Source organism: Amblyomma maculatum, chromosome 3 (genome assembly GCF_055883805.1).
Source record: "Amblyomma maculatum isolate TAMU_Amacu chromosome 3, ASM5588380v1, whole genome shotgun sequence".
Classification (NCBI taxonomy): domain Eukaryota; kingdom Metazoa; phylum Arthropoda; class Arachnida; order Ixodida; family Ixodidae; genus Amblyomma; species Amblyomma maculatum.
In genome coordinates this window covers 174787292-174792725 of record NC_139346.1, presented here as the reverse complement: position 1 = coordinate 174792725, position 5434 = coordinate 174787292, and positions in this window count along the sequence as shown.

Here is a 5434-nt window from a genome sequence, read left to right as displayed (position 1 = left end):
CACTTGTCACATGTTCTTATTTTGACTGGTTATCAGAAATGGTAGCACATGTTTGACTTGGAATACAGAGAAGCGTTGTTTTTGCTTCGTTCTTTTCTTTGGAAAGGTCGCAGGACTTCACTTAATATTGATCAACTTCGTGGAATTTGCCTGCACCACGGAAAATTTATTCTCTAATGTCGTGTTAGTTTCGCAGTTGAGTAGAGAAAAGATGGGTATGATTTCACGTTGGAGTCATGTGAGACATACTGAAATATAGAAGAACACATGAGCTCCACCTTTATGAATATGATGTAATCATAATAATGACTTCTTTCTGCAGCTCCCCGTGTGGTTCCTCGTTCACATACATGTTTGCTGCTCACTTAATCACTGATCTCTCTGTCTGCTCTTCTTATTTCACATATACTCGTTATCATACATTTGGAAGTTATCACGTTATGGGGAGGTTGCCCAGAGTAGAATCCCTAAAAAAATTGGCAGTGGCTTAACATGGTTGCGCCACGTTATGCAAGCAAGAGCAGTGCTAGACATAGACATTAAGCTGTGTCGAACATTATTTTGCACCTTTATTGCTATGAAGATTGAGCATTGTCCAGTAAAGTAGCTGGCTACAGTCTCGACATTGACTGCACAGTAGCGATACACCAGAGACTTTCGTTGGAAGACGAAATCTGTTGCAGTCCCTCTTTGGGTCGTTTGAACGGTCGGGTCTACGACATTTCCTATGCACATCGAGCTTTGCGAGTGTCATTTCTTCGCGCCAAGCAATAACTTCCGGGTCGTCTGAAGAGACTTCTAGCAATCTCCGAATAAGGTGCCGTGCACTATACGTGCGCTCCCCATTCTCCTCTATGGCGCGTCTGCCTAGGCTAGTACGTGACCATGCGGGAGCCCGGTGCAGCTGCGGAGATCCAGCGCGGCGGCCGAGACCAGGTGGCAGCCGGCGCAGCTGGTTGCCAAGGGACGGCGCATACGCAGTTCAGGCCTCGGCTGACCGTGACGAAATTCGCGAAGCTAGGGCCGCAAACTTTTAAGGCAAAAGCCTTTAATGGCTAATGCTGTCCTGGACAAAATGTGTCCCGCTTCTGCGGCGACTCTGATTGGCCGAGGCGGGATGACGTCATGAGGTCTCGACCAATCGCAGAGCACCACCACTGTATGCGCGAATGCGAGCCTTATATGGCCATATGCAAATCAATGATCAATTACAAATTAAAGACTAAGTAATTCATTATTTTATATTTGCCTTCTTAATGCCTAATTCATGCATTACTTACTCATCAGTGCCAGTTGCGTAGCAGAATGCGGCGCTCGGGCCTTCGCTTTTCACTGCTTTATTCGCTAAAGTCCCTCGTAATTCTTTTGTTTTAAAATATGCCTCAATGGCCTAGGAGTAGCATACCTTAGTTGGGATCCGAAGTGTTCAATTTCGATCTCAAAGGAAAAGCACTGGTAGGCAGCTACCGCGATGTAGTCGCCTGTCGAATCGGTGCCGCGCCAGTCGGCTACCGCTAGCCACCAGAGCTACGACCGCGATATTTCGCTAATAACTCCGGATTTTCTGCCTTTAACGCGTTAAAATTGCAGTTAAAATTGCGCGAGCATGACAGCTTTATTAAAAAAAAAAATGTTACAATTGATGAGCCTAGATGCTCATTTTAATCTGGAAACCAGATAATATATTTGGAATAATAGTGAGGTTAATTCATTCCAGAGTGTTTAGGTATAGGGAGTTTGCATGAAGCGATGCATGCCGGTTAATCCGCCATCATGAAGTCTCTGGCAGCAGACGGCGGGCAGCGCAAGTGCCTTGTCATTTTCGATTGTCCACCGAGCAAATATGCGGCTTTTCGTGCGCTGCCCTTACGTGCGTGGAATTTTTTCGACAGATTCCCTTGGAACGTACGCATCGACGCTGTGCCCGAAAAATCGGGCGCGCTATAAAGAAATGCAAAGCAGTACGACGCGGACCTGTTCAAGCTACGCGACGACGACTGACTGCACTATGCGTCTGGACCTGGCCGCCCGTCGGCATCGTCGAAATTAATAATTTCTACTTCTAGCAAGTAGTTCGATATTTGTTCTACTTCTAGCAAGTAGTTCGACATCTGCCCGTATTGGCGTCTATCTCGCGTGTGTTGGCCCGTGCGAGCCATTCGCGTCGGCGTCGCTAGAGGGATCCTTTTGCGTTCTCGCATTCGTGCAGACGTATTTTTGGAATCGTGAAGAACCCGCAGTCGACCTGTTCGGTCGCGCCAGCATCGTCTGCGCGCACTACGCAACCACGTAGACGAAGCTAGTGTGGCAGTGCCGTGCTGCGTCGTCTGCTGTCAACGACATCATGGCGGATTACCCAGCATGCATCGCTTACGGATAATTTCGACCGCATGGATACCACACAGTGCGCGGGCGCTGTGCGTTTAGCCGCATTCGAAATGAAGCCGAGGCTTGCTTACACGTGAAAAAGAAAAAAAGGTCTCACCGAGACTCTAACTCGGATCGCTAGATTCAAAGTCCCTAGTGCTGACCGTGCTGAACTTTACAGCATAAGACCGCACTCTTCCGAGACCACGCCGGAGACAACATCCACAATTACAAGACAAGCACTCCGTCCGTTAGAGGCTGGCCGCACAGACAGTTTTACGTCATTCGGGCGGAGAAACTCGTTCTGAAGGTCCTCTCACCTAAACGGCGATCCGGAGAAGCGATCGCCTTGTCATAAATGTACAGCTATCAGATCGCTGTCTTCCCGCATTACGGAGGCGTAGCATTGTGCTGCTCGTGGACAGTTCTGGTGCTACTTGTTCTGGCCTAATATGCGAAAGAAAGAAGAGGACACAGAACTGTATTGCACTGAAAAAACAAAAACAAATCTATAGGGGGGCACACAAGCTACGGACGACATTATTTTTTCATTTTTTATCTTTTAATTTAAATTTTTATGCACCTATATATACTTAGCATCAGCAAAATTGCCTTTCCATTGTGAGCAGTTTGACACATTTCAAGGCATTTTTATTTTTCAATTATTTCATTTGATCAATTACCATTCTAAGTTTTCTTAATCAGAATCATCAGTCATTGACTTTCCATTCTAAGCAGTTTGACACCTTTGAACGCATTTCATTTTTTCAGTTATCCCAATTATTCCATTAATAATGCAATTACTCTAAATTTTCTCACTTAGCATCCTCATGCATTGGCTTTTCATTCTGAGCATCACCTCTCAGTTGAATTCAGTCGTGTCCGACTTTTCGTGGCCCTATAAACAACACCATGCCTAGCTTTCTGGTCTGGCCGCTATATTTCAAATATCACAGTTATCTGCAATGCCTCGAGGATGCCATCCAACCATCGCGTTCGCTTTTGCTAAATCTCTACACATTCAATTTTTTTTCACTGTTCTAATTTCTTTAATTAATCAATTACACCGATTTCATTAAGTCGTCATTGCTGATCACACACCAATCGATCATGAATCACGAACTACAAATTACCATTATAAGATTTTTTTATTTTCACGCAGCCCCCGATTCTTTCCGACACGCGGTTCTGGCTCCGCCAATGGCTTTTAGACATAACGAGCTATATATATCTTTAATAAAGGCAGAGCAGACTAGAAAGTTGCTTAAGTGCGAAAGACAAGAGTAATTGCCACGGCCGTTGCGTCGCACGTAATGCAATGCAGTAGAAAAATGGGTTCAGTCCTGCTAGACCTAGTTAGGCGTAGCGAAAACATCGTTTTGCTTGGTTTTGCTTTGGTTAGGTTTAGGTTTAGACATGGGCAGACATATGGGTTTGCAGCGATCAATTTGCCGAGAGTGACGATGACGTTGTCAACTACAACAGGAAATACGTGACGCTGTATCTGCCGTCAAAGGTCTAATAGATACCATGGTTACGCTACAGTGAACTAGTTACGCTATATTAGAAGCCTAGATGTTGCGCCGCGCGCGGGCATCATAGGCTCTCTACGCTGTGTAGCATACACTGCGACCTCTGGCTCGTTGAATGTCAAGCCGTTCAAACGACCTGCCAGGTTGACCATGGCTGATATATGGCATATATAAGCTTTAGCTTATGCTCATGAGCACCTCATGCTTTAGTTAGCTTTTAGCAGTCAAAAACGCTTTAGTTCGACGGAAGCAGAAGCGACGGGGGTGGACGCACTTATTTAGGGTCTCGCAAAGGAGCAGATCACGATCGAAGTTATCTCGTGCCCGAGTTCGAGCCCATGAGGACGTAGGATCCATATATATTGAAATAGTAAAGGGGTACGTGTTTATTTACAATGCAGATGACTCCAAAACACCACTGCTTCTTCCTTCTCTTCTCTCTTTCCTTTTGTCACACAATACCTCGTCTTCGTCAGTAGCTTATGTAAAGAAGGGTAGTATGCATGGTGTCCCAATTCTTGTGCCCCGCATACACGTACATGGCTAGCATGTTGGTAAGTGTTCTGTTAACACGCTCAGTCAAGCCATTTGTCTGGGGATTGTATAGACCTCCTTCATGTTTGCAAACAAACAAGACGATCGAGGTGGCGCTGCTCTCGTCAGCGATCCCACGGTAGGCAAAAAGCACGACCGCGGCCGCGGCACTGTGGTTAAGCTTGCCAAGGCCGTGTTATTGTGATCTGTAGGCGTTTTCTTGGCAGACGAAATGACCATGTGCTAGTATTTCGTGAGCCTCAGCGGTGAGGACAAATACGATACATTGTTTAACAAAGGACAAAGCGCTAACGACACATTCACAAGAAAGAAGACACGGGCAAGCGCTTGTTCGTGTCTTCTTTCTTGTGAATGTGTCGTTAGCGCTTTGTCCTTTGTTAAAAAAAAATGCTGCACCAACTAGCCCAACAAAAAGTCCTTCTTGAATACGATACATTGAAACGTACACGGCGTGCAGCGTACGCACCCGCACGCCGTACCGATGGAGATTGGGTTCAAGGCGCCCAAGAGAAGCGTTGCTGCCAGCCAGAGAAAATGACCGACGTTGACATCTATTTGCTGTTTTCTCCCAGAAAATTAGGCGCGGAACGTATAGAGAATTACGAAGCTTCAGATGCTTACAACTACTTTGAGTCGAGTAAGCTGACGGTGATTTTTCTCGCCATAAATAGCGCGCGCAAACCGCGTACGAAATAGTCCGCTCGAAGCATCATTGCGTTATCGGATGATTCTTCACACCGAGCGGCAAATGAGCGTTCTTGATAAGCACGAAGCACCTCGCTAGCGTCGAGTGGCTGTATGGTTAGGATGATTTAGGTCAGCACGGCAACAGCAGTCTTGACACCGCACGGATTTGCGTACCAATTCGTTGAAATCACAAAGCGGCGCTTCTTTTATATCTGCTCTGTTCGTGGGCGGCTGCCGTCGTTAATGCTAGCAATTTTATCCCGGGTAGTCACGCTTAAAACTTCCATTACCAT